This window comes from Oncorhynchus mykiss, chromosome 9 (assembly GCF_057628025.1).
Source record: "Oncorhynchus mykiss isolate SJ-2025 chromosome 9, ASM5762802v1, whole genome shotgun sequence".
Classification (NCBI taxonomy): domain Eukaryota; kingdom Metazoa; phylum Chordata; class Actinopteri; order Salmoniformes; family Salmonidae; genus Oncorhynchus; species Oncorhynchus mykiss.
The window spans coordinates 39,064,259-39,076,526 of record NC_143030.1 but is presented as its reverse complement, the minus strand read 5'-3'; the positions used below and the strand labels follow the sequence as shown (position 1 = coordinate 39,076,526).

The window sequence follows — 12,268 nt, the reverse complement described above, 5'->3', positions numbered from 1 at the left end:
ATCCATCATTCTGAGAAACAGGGGAGAGTAAATTGATTTGGATCAGCGTGCTTGGCAACAGACCACCTGAGTATTGGCTCCATGGCTAAATCACAGCTCCCATCTTTAACAGTTTGAGACATCTGTTGTTGAGTTACTGTTACTGCACTACGTGCTGCACGTTCCACAGATGTCCCACATTTGATCAGATTTTCCATAAATATGGAATCAAATTCAACTCTGGTTCAGTCACAGATACTGTAGATGCTTGATTTATAATTACCCTTAAAATAACACATTTGTTTTATTCGCATTTACAGACTCAACCCCAATTTATATGAAAACATTTATATTTTGTGGTGCTGGGGCCATGATATTGAATGCAGGTTTAACATTGAGAGTACATTTTTAAAGATGATTATTGCAGGGGAAATAAAGGTTTGGTATTTAGAAGAGCAGAAAGTGAATGATGGAAGGACTGAGAGTGTATAAAGACTGGGCCTTTCCTCTCTCCCACTCTCTCTGTTCCCCTCTCCTCCTCAACCTCCTCTCTGCCCCCCTCATTATGGAGAGATGTCCCAGGCATGATTTATGGAGAAAATCAGCATCACAGAGGGAGGAACAGTGCTGGAGGGTCATGAGGAGAAAAATATAGTGTAGAGTAGATGGTTGGTTGAATGAATGTCATCATAATCCAACAGCACTGGTCATTTGTACAGGTTTTGCAATCAGCAGCAGTGATTCAGAAGGAGAACAAGAATCAGCCCTAGATTGCCCTGAGTCTGCCCTGCAGGTTTCTATATTCCCCCTATGAAATCAGGCATAACCTAGCAGGACAAAACAGGAGAATGTTGAGCGAATAGAAACTCCACCAGTGGACCCTGCATTCCCCTTTACTTTCTGTGCCAGATATAATTATGCATCAGAGGAGACAACCTTGCCTTAACACACTACTGTCACACATTTTCAAAAAGGAATGCAGCTGTCATTCACTGAGACCTCACCATATTCCACTACCTCCCCATCCAGAATGTATACTATAAAATCTTAGTATGTAAACGTGTTCCCAGACATTCCCTTTCTCACTCGTTCTTTCATCCCCCTCTCCCTCCCTCCTTCATCCCCCTCTCCTAAGGATAGCAGTGTTGGAGCCCTGGTAAATGCTCTTGTAATTTTAATCATAGCCAGTCCGCGGCGTTGTGATTGGCTCAGAGCTGATGATTCACTCTTCACCAGGCTGGGGAGGAGAAGGGGTGAGAGGAAGGGGAGAAGAGGTGGGAGTAGCTCTCTCTCTCTCTCTCTCTCTCTCTCTCTCTCTCTCTCTCTGTGAGAGCCTGCTTGCCTAGCTCTCAGTAGTGCTCAAAGAAATCTCATTACACACACACATGCCATTTATGTAGAGGATGCCAACCCAACTTGAAGGTACTGGTCTGTTGTGGTGCTCCCGTGCTACCTTTGCCTCTGAGCAGCCTTGATGAGAGACACAGAGCCTGGAGGGAAATGAAAGAGAGAGGTAGAGAGAAAGAGAGAGAATAACAGAGTGAGGGAGAGAGAGCTTTCAGCCTCCAGTCTTGCCTCTCCTCTGTCTGCTGCTGCTCCTGCTGCTGCTGCTTCATTTCAGCCAGAGCCAGAGGCTGAGCTGGTGTTTCTCAGTTAACTACAGATAGACAGAGCAGTGAGTTGTGAACAGTACAGTACTTCTGTCACACCACTGCCATGACTCTACTGACGTGAGTCAGAAGAGAGAGTTCCCCCTGTCCACCACCTCTCTACGGCTACAGCTACAGAGGTGAGTTCGTCTGCTTTTCTGTTGTCATTTAGAAGAGAGAGTGAGAGAAACAGAGAGCGAGAAAGAGAGAGATTTGAATATGCAGTAATGAACTGTCTTTTGAATAATTGTTTTATAGTTATGTCAAAAAAACATGTCCATTGAATTGAGAGAGAATTAAAGAAAGAGAGGGAAATACCTGGCGTGTTTTGGTTCACAGCTTAATATACTCATTAACTTGAATAATCAATCTCTGGTATTGATATTTGGGTCCCTATTGATCTGTTTTGGTTGTTTTCATTAGTCTTGGGTGAGAGAATGTGATGCATGGTTTGCTTGGTGTGTTAGATGACACAGAAAGATGTAACGCTGATGGGTTTATAATAAGACAGATGATATTACCAAAATAATATGTGTGAAGTGTTATGAGCTCCCATAGCAATTTTTAGGTGTGTTATGAACTGGCACAGACTGTGTGTGTGTGTGTGTGTGTGTGTGTGTGTGTGTGTGTGTGTGTGTGTGTGTGTGTGTGTGTGTGTGTGTGTGTGTGTGTGCGTGTGTGTGTGTGTGTGTGTGTGTGTGTGCAAGTGTGTGTGTGCAAGTATGTGTGTGCAAGTGTGTGTGTGCAAGTATGTGTGTGCAAGTGTGTGTGTGCAAGTGTGTGTGTGTGTGTGTCAGCGGCTTTTTTGCCGCTTTTTTTGTGTATCCTATAAACTTTTTGACTGGCAAGTGAAAAAGACTGCTGGGATTTGAGACAGGTTTGTTATGTAGCGAGCTGTATCCCTTTTACAACCTGGATTTGTGTGTGTGTGCGAATGCACGTGTCTGTGTGTTTGTGTGTGCGTGCGTGTGTGTGTGCGAACGCACGTGTCTGTGTGTTTGTGTGTGCGCGTGTGTGTGCGTGCGAACGCACATGTCTGTGTGCTTGTGCCTGTGCGTTCCAGTGAGAGAGAAAGAAAGAGGTAGTGAGAAAGAGCGAGTGGGAGAGTGGGTGGAGGAACACAGCAGCAACATTACTGTTTTCTGTCTTAGCTCGGGAGCCATGAAACATGAAAATGCCAGTGTCTTTTCAGCTGCTCTGATTAGGCTACTGTATCTTACAGCTGTCCAGCCAGCCTATGATCTGATTTTATAACTCAGTATCTGTATAGCTGCCCCCCTGGTTCTCAGTGTGACTGTGGGTATATTGTCTCCTCTGTACTTTATGAAGACTGATCCATCCCTACGGACTGAGCTCTTTGGGCAAGGGTAGAGCAGGGAGAGCTACACTACAGTAATCTTATTGCCCGTGACAGAGTTGATAACTGCCTCCTTTTCCTATTGGCAGCTCCAGACTGTTATCTAAGCTATAAAAATGACATTCCAAGCCAGCATGGGGAAAGGGTTCAGTAACAGTGATCTCTACTGTTTTAGTACTAACCACTTGTAGATGCTTCTGGGGGGGGGGGGGGTTCCAGTTGCAGCTTTTTCTGTTAGGTAGTGTCTTTTGCTATTGACAGGCTCTGATTGTTTTTCAATATGTAATAGATAATCTAGTCAGTTTAAAATACCTCCATGTTAGTGTGTAAACACAGAGGCCATTTCTATTTCCTACGTCAGTTACTGTAAAATAACAGAGGAAAAGACTGTTGGACAGAAATGGTGTATAGAACAAGGACAACTGCAGTTTCAAAGCATGCCTTCCTGGACAACTGCAGCCTCAAAGCATGCCTTCCTGGACAACTGCAGCTTCAAAGCATGCCTTCCTGGACAACTGCAGCTTCAAAGCATGCCTTCCTGGACAACTGCAGCCTCAAAGTATGCCTTCCTGGACAACTGCAGTTTCAAAGCATGCCTTCCTGGACAACTGTAGCTTCAAAGCATGCCTTCCTGGACAACTGCAGCTTCAAAGCATGCCTTCCTGGACAACTGCAGCTTCAAAGCATGCATTCCTGGACAACTGCAGCCTCAAAGCATGCCTTCCTGGACAACTGCAGCTTCAAAGCATGCCTTCCTGGACAACTGCAGCTTCATATGGCAGAGGTCTGGATAATATGTCGGGAATCCATGACAACGTATTGATTTCTAAGTTGTTATGGTGAGAATATTCTCCATGTTGGTTTTCTAACACTTATGGATTCTACTGCTGCCTCAGTCTCTTCCAATGTTGTCAGTCAGTCAGTCAGTCAGTCAGTCAGTCAGTCAGTCAGTTAGTCAGTCAGTCTATGTGATATACAGAGAGATGCGTAAGCTCCCTACTGACCCTTTCACATCCCTTTACCCCTCCTCCCTCCGTCCCTCCATCTCTCCATCTCTCTCCAACTGTGAGACTGAAGTGCTGTCTCTCCACTTTTACAGAACCGACCCCTCCCCCCCTCTTCTCCCGCCAGCTCTGTCGCCACAGAAACAGACGATTCTGGAAGGGTGGTGGGTGGGAAAAGAAACAGAGCTCCTGAATGCTCTGCCTCATGCAGCACTGTGCTCTAGTTATCTGTATTGCCTGTGTGAATCTGAGTTGCCCGAGGCTCAGATGGTTCCGTAGGTTAGTGATTGGTGCTGGCAACACCAAGGTTGTGGATTCATTTCCTGCATGGGGTCACTGTTGGTTACTGAATCTGTGTGTTCACTGTGTGCCTTGGATGACCAGGGCATGACTGGTATGGTGATGTGGCTAATTCAACATTGGAGCTGGAGGGTTACAGGCTTGTTTATGCTTAAACACACATACAAAGGATACGCTGTGTGTGTGTGGAGCTCATTAATAATGTAATGTGGCATTACTGAGCCAGTTAATAATGGATGTTGCTCAATCTTTCTCTCCTGCGTTCGATAGGATCCTCAGTGCGAATGATATTTTAAACTTATTTAGCCTTTATTAACTAGGCAAGTCAGATCAGAACAAATTCTTATTTACAATGATGGCCTACCTTGGCCAAACCCAGACGACGCTGGGCCAATTGTGCGCCGCCCTATGGGACTCCCAATCACGGTCGCTTATGATTCAGCCTGGAATCAAACCAGGGTCAGTAAGTGACCCCTCTAGCACTGAGGGGCAGTGCCTTAGACCCCTGCGCCACTCGGGAGATGTGGATCAAGTTATCACAGAGACCATAATGCAGATGTTGTGAAGCTATGTGAGAAGCTATGCCATGCTAATGTGTACATGGTGTAATGGGTACATCTCTAAGAGGTTTCCACACCTGGATTGCTCAACATTTTCCAATAATTTTTTTCAAAATTCTTCCATCTCTGTCAAATTGGTTGTTGATCATTGCTAGACGACCATTTTCAGGTCTTCAAAATATTTTCAAGCAGATTTAAGTCAAAACAGTAACTCGGCCACTCCAGTGTAGATTTGGCCTGTTTTAGGTTATTGTCCAGCTGCAAGGTGTGATTAATCTCCCAGTGTCTGGTGGAAAGTAGACTGAAACAGGTTTTCCTCTAGTATTTAGCCTGTGCTTAGCTCCATTCTGTAAATTTTTTATCCTGAAAAACTCCCCAGTCCTTAACAATTACAATCACACCCATAACATGATGCATCCACCACTATGCTTGACAATATGGAGAGTGGTACTCAGTGATGTGTTGTATTGGATTTGCCCAAAGCATAACACTTTGTACTCATGACAAAAAGTCAGTTAATTGCTTTGCCATATTTTTTACAGTATTACTTTAGAGCCTTGTTGCAAACAGGATGCATGTTTTGTAAAATTTTTATTCTGTACGGGCTTCCTTCTTTTTACTATGTCAATGAGGTTTGTATTGTGGAGTAACTACAATGTTGTTGATCCATCCTCAGTTTTCTCCTATCACAGCCATTAAACTCTGTGACTGTTTTAAAGTCATCATTGGCCTCATGGTGAAATCCCTGAACAGTTTGCTTCCTCTCCGGTAACTGAGTTAGGAAGGACGCCTGTATCTTTGAAGTGACTGGGTGTGTTGATAAGAGTATACCATCCAAAGTGTAATTAATAACTTCACCATGCTCAAAGGGATATTCAATTTCTGCTTTTTTTTTATACATCTTACAATAGGTACCCTTTTCGAGGAATTGGAAATCCTCCCTGGTCTTTGTGGTTGAATCTGTGATTGAAATTCACTACTCGACTAAGGGACCTTACAGATAATTTTATGTGTGGGCTACAGAGATGATGCAGTCATTAAACAATTATGTTCAAACACCATTATTGCAAACAAAGTGAGTCCATGCAACTTATTATGTGACTTGAAAAGCTCATTTTTACTCCTGAACGTATTTAAGCTCGACATCACAAAGGAGTTGAATACTTTTTGACTCAAGACATTTCAGCTTTTCAGCTTTCATTTATTTGTAAACATTTCTAAAAAACATTATTCCACTTTGGCGTTATGGGGTATTGTGTGTAGGCCAGTGACACATTTTTTTTATTTAATCAATTTGAAATTCAGGCTGTGACACAGAAAATGTGGAAAAAGTCAAGGGGTGTGAATACTTTCTGAAAGTACTGTAAACCCAGGTCTGGACCACACACATGCTAAATAACACTGTCAGAGTTAAGTCACATACACACACTGTTTTTGCCATATATACATACGTAGGTTCTCCAGATGGTTTGAGCAAGAAGTGTGTTGTGATATTGATTCATCATAATTCAAAACATGAACATCCGTCAAACATTTGCAGGTGCACAATACATTAAATAAGAAGGATGCCAACACACTGTCTGCATACAGAACTCCCAAAGTAATATCTATGTGAGTGTGGGTATTCATCTTTTTATAATGATGAATCACATGGTCACACTGCTGCTAGTGCTGACAGTGACTCATCCCTATGGCTTTAGGTCAATATAAACCCTTCTTAAACGAACGTCATGAAACGATCTGGAATGAGTTTGTGGCCCCATGGAAACATCTGCTCACTGAGTGCTGTCACTGTCACTGAACCGCAACACGGTCAGCGTCACACAGGACCCCATGAGATTGCCTTTAGAGAGTGTCTGATTAAATTAGGATGGAAATGTACACTAAGGCAGGAGATACTGTGGGAGATCCACACCCATCTAGGTTATTTTCCTCCTTGGAAAATACATTTTGGATCCCTGCCTGCTGTGAGGTATTACGTCATTGATCCCCCAATGTGTGATTTCCTTTTATATCTGGCCAGCAATATTATTAGAACTATACTCTGTGTAGACTGGAGTCTTTCTATTCATTCAGTGGCCCACTTTACATAACATGGGTAAGAACATGTAGCCTGACTGTCCATCCACATTTCTCAGGCCAAATGCCACGCTCACTAGCATTTCTTCTCCCGATGAGTCTGGATTTGTTTTCCTCCCCGACGTCTAATAGAACGCAAACTCATTCTAACCATTCTGATTGGTCCTAGCAACCGATAGGTTGTGCCAGAGCCAGCCTACATAAATCATGAATCTTGTAATTGGCCTTGATACTCTGATTTGTTAAAGATGATCCAATTGCTGATTAATTTGTTTTGTTCAACGCCCCTCAATTTGACGTTAGCAGCAACAACTTCTATGATGATAGTTTGGGACAATATATGGAGCAATCGATAGAGCAGCGCAATTCAATTCAGAATGATTCCTCTTACCAAAAATACACAGGTAAAATTTGAAGTTTAAAGTCAAACATTTTTTAACATCCCGAGGACCACGAGTGGGCCGGTCGCTTTTGCTGAGGTGCGGGAACCTGTAGAGCCGGCTGAGGCGCGGGAACCTGACGAGCCGGCTGAGGACATGGGGAGCCTGCCGAACCAACCAAGGATTGAGAACCTGTCGAGCCAGCTGAGGCACCCCTGGTTGCTTTGGCAGCGGCACTTGCACCCGACGTCACCAGTAAAAAAAATCATGAAATGTACATATTCCCTGTTTCTTCCCCTTGGTGAGGCATTATTCTGTAATGTTTACGCTGGGAGTCGGGAAGCAAGTCCAGGGAGTGCAAATGTAATAATAATTAGAAAATAGCACAACATGAAAAAGAAACAAAGTCTATAACGCCTGAGGAAAGAACCAACGGGAGAGACAGATATAGGGGAGGTAATCAGGAAGGTGATGGAATCCAGGTGAGTGTCTTGAGATGCAGGTGCGTGTAACGATGGTGGCAGGTGTAATGATGAGACAACTGTCGACATCGAGCGCCAGAGAAGGGGAGTGGAAATAAACTAGACACAGTCTAAAGTTTGGACACACCTACTTATTCAAGGGTTTTTCTTTATTTGTACTATTTTCTACATTGTAGAATAATAGTGAAGAAATCAACACTATATAGTAGTATATGCAGTAACCAAAAAAGTGTTAAACAAACCAAAATCTATTTTAAAATTGAGATTCTTCAAAGTCGCCACCCTTTGCCTTGATGACAACTGTGCACACTCTTGGCATTTTCTCAGCCAGCTTCAGCTGGAATGCTTTTCCAACAGTCTTGAAGGAGTTCCCACGTATGCTGAGCACTTGTTGGCTGCTTTTCCTTCACTCTGTGGTCCATCTCATCCCAAACCATCTCAACTGGGTTGAGGTAGGGTGATTGTGGAGGCCAGGTCCTCTGAGGACCACCTCTCCATCACTCTCCTTCTTGGCTCAAATAGACCTTACACAGCCTGGAGGTGTGTTGCATCATTGACCTGTTGAAAAACAAATGATAGTCCCACTAAGCGCAAACCGGATGGGATGGCGTAATGTTGCAGAATGCTGTGGTAGCCATGCTGGTTGAGTGTGCCTTAAATTCTAAATAAATAATTGACAGTGTCACCAGCAAAGCACCCCCACACCATCACAGCTCCTCCTGAATGTTTCAAGGTGCGAACCACACATGCGGAGATCATCAGTTCACCTACACATGCTTCTTACAAAGACATGGCTATTGAGACCAAAAATCTAAAATTTGGACACATCAGACCAAAGGACAGATTTCCACTGGTCTAATGTCCACTGCTCATGTTTCTTGGCCCAAGCAAGTCTCTTCTTATTATTGGTGTCCTTTAGTAGTGGTTTCTTTGCAGCAATTAGACCCTGAAGGTCTGCTTCACGCAGTCTCCTCTGAACAGTTGATGTTGAGATGTGTCTGTTACTTGAACTCTGTGAAGCATTTATTTGGGCTGCAACTCCGGAGGCTGGAAACTCTAATGCACTTATCCTCTGCAGCAGAAGTAACTCTGGGTCTTCCTTTTCTGTGGCGGTCCATCATAGCGCTTGATGATTTTTGCAAATGCACAAAGAAACTTTTCTTGCAATAATATGGACTTGGTCTTTTACCAAATAGGGCTATCTTCTGTATACCACCCCTACCTTGTCACAACATAACAGATTGGCTCAAACGCATTAAGAAGGAAATACATTCCACAAATTAACTTTTAACAAGGCACACCTGTTTATTGAAATGCATTCCAGGTGACTACATCATGAAGCTGAATGCCAACAGTGTGCAAAGATGTCATCAAGGCAAAGGGTGGCTTCTTTGAAGAATTTAAAATATAAAATATATTTTGATTTGTTTAACACTTTTTTGGTTACTACATGATTCCATATGTGTTATTTCATAGTTATATCTTCACTATTATTCTACAATTGAGAAAATAAAGAAAAACCCTTGAAAGAGTCGGTGTGTCCAAACTTTTGACTGGTACTGTATATCGATATATAGACTACACTCATGCAAGGACATTTCTAGTTGCTACGGTATAATGCCTACCCAATGTACAGTATATTTGGGGCTATTCTTTGCACTGAAGATATAACTAACAACGAATTGAATAGAATCAATTGTATTTATGTTATTCCGATAACAAAAGGAATAGAAGATGGGATAATATGTGGGTTGCAGTGGTATCCACCCCGCAGTGTGCAGTCATTACAGTCAGCTGTGTGACGGCAACCAGCACCAGACTCCAGACTCACACAGTAATACTGCAGACATATCACAAGTTACAGTCACAGCACTGAGCAGAGTCATTTGAGAGAATAGGTTGAGTGTGACTTCTTCACAATCCCTTAGTGGTGCTATGATAGGAAGAATATCTGAAGATAGAAGAGAAGATGAAGAAGGATAGAAAAAAGAGGATATTGCTCCTGCGCATATTATTTTGAATCCTACTTCACTCATGTTTCTCGCTTTCCGAATTCTTTCTCTATTCATGTCATTAGAATACCATTCAAAGCAGATATCCATATGTAACAATGTAAAACTATGCTGTTACCCTCAGTCGGAGCCCTGGAGTGCGGCGCTACAGTATGTCCTGATCAGTCACCCAATCATGGTTTGAGGACACTGGCCCCCCCTCTCTACCTGAGGGGATATGTGTGGGCGGTTGTGGTCCTCAGGTGGAACACAGCTGCTCTTTCTTTCAAGTACAACTCTTTTAGCTTATTCGTTCAGTTTTAGGAAAAGTGTGCGTGCAAGCATGCCCTTCAGCTTATTTAGTGTGCCATGTGACTTCTGGTACACATCCCAGCCGTGTACTCAGCTGACGTATATGTATGATCCTGGGAGAGCTCTGTAAATATTGTACATATTTGGGGTTTTTTTGCATTTCAAAATAAAAATAACAGGTTGTTCTAGGGTTTGGTCACTAAATCATGTGATCTTGACTCAGAGTTGCAGGATAGGGACGAAGGCTTGCTAGCTAGCTAGCTTTTTGTTTTATCTGTTTGGAAGTATCACACCAAAGACTGCATTCTGTGTCCAGAGGTGCCAAGGGAAGTTCAGGAACCGTTCAGAGCATGTTCCCAACCACTGCTAAGATGTGGTGGCTTTTCATGAGCTTTTCAGCAGCTGTGGCATCACCCAGATGCTACATTCCTGGCTATGTCACGGTAGCACCTCCCTGATCAATCCCAGCAATCTTGGTCAGGTAGGACCTTAAATATAGCCCTTTCTTCATCTGTCTGCCCAGGTGGCTAGACCAGTGAGGTGTGGTGGTGGAGCGGGTGATAACTGTAGGGGTAAGCCAGTTTTACCAACCCAAACCGTAGAAGGCAAAATGTAAGATTTGATGGGATGAGAATGAGGAAAAAAAGAGGTGGTTTGTGAAGAGAAAATGAGAGGGTGTGTTTGGAAAAGAGAGAGAGAGTGAGAGTGTTGCCTAGGTACCCCGCTGGTGATAAATGAGGGTGTAATAAAGGTTTCTCTCCTTCCTCACTTCCCACTCCCCTTCCTTTCTCCCCTACCTTTCCCCTGCCCTCTCTCTGCCAAAACATCCCAGCCCTGGCAGAGGCGCTCCTCAAATAGAGTAAAGCAGTGTGAAAGACTGATCCATCCTGACTGGGTAATACATTTATTTAAGTTAAACGAAGAGGGGGAGGACATTAGCAGCGATACTCACCACTCATGTAAAGGGATGCATTCCTCACTTAGCTGATCAAATGAATGATTATGGAATGGGCTTCGGTTATTGACTTTTCTCTCTCAACGATCCCCAGCTGGCATCTAGATTGATTTGCTCAATATGTTTGGGCCTTTAGTTTTAAATGAATTGTTCTGATGATAAATTGGGAAATGTTTCTAAATGTCTGGTCTGAAGAATGTTAATATTGCTGAGTTGTCAGTAAGTTTAAACTGTGTGGTCTGTGGAATGAAATACTGCTGAAAACTGTGGTGGTTAATTTCTTTACTATCAAATGAGGAGAGACAAACTTATCACACAAGTCAGAATTATGCTTAAACTAAATCTTTATTCACTTATTAATAAGGGAGCAGGTCAAAACAACACACACAAATAAAGTGAATCTATTGACTGCTCTACGTTAATGATGGCTGGTCGACGAATCACCCTCAGATGATTCATTAAGAGCGCCGAGATACAAAGATACAAAGATCTTTAATAGCAAAGACACACCCTTTTCAGTCTACATGACAAACAACAGATGTATGGAATGGGTCACAGGGTTAATATTTGTATGAAAGATACTTACAATTCACAGCAGACAGTATCTGCTGTAAAAACAGTTCTCATTGTGTAGAGACCAATGACTGGCCCTGGAATCATCTATCCCTGGTACCTTATAGAACACAAACATTATTAACTATGCTATGGAATGTAGTCTCTATAGGTTTTATCACCCAACAGATATCGTAAATCTCCTGTCAGTGTTACATCTCCCAGAGGACCACTTTCAGTTCACACAGACACAATAGAGCTAGAACAGAAGAGCCTTCTATTCTGTTGCATAAAACTATCATTTGATGCAATACAAGTATTATAACATAATCTTGTAATTTCTCTCACAAAATTCAAACTTTACCTTATGGACTGGGGTAAAAAAGAAGAGAGAAAATCAGAGTTTCTTGGTGAAATCGGATCGGCTATTCTCCGGTGAAATTTGAGGTACACGGTGTGGGTGGGAATTTCCCATGCGAGTGTGTGGATTACTGCGCACACCCATGCATCCCTGAACACTTGAATGATACAGGAATATCTGGGATAGTAAATATCCAATTATGCATGAATAAGTTTCTGGAAATATCCAGGCTGTGCACGTCACGTAAACCTTCAACCGTTGCAAGACATGCCTCTATTTCATGTGTTGGATGAGAAGCCCAGTGGAA

At 42.9% G+C, this 12,268-nt stretch overlaps 1 protein-coding gene across 1 annotated transcript in view; it reads left to right on the top strand.

Annotated features, from left to right (window-relative positions):
• The first annotated feature begins 1,254 nt into the window (after positions 1-1,254).
• Positions 1,255-12,268, top strand: part of LOC110531964 (prickle-like protein 2) — a 126,779-nt gene continuing 115,765 nt past the window's right edge. Inside the window, exon 1 of the mRNA XM_036987863.2 lies at positions 1,255-1,768. The gene's annotated coding sequence lies outside the window, so the exon portion shown is untranslated. The remainder of the gene's footprint in view (positions 1,769-12,268) is intronic.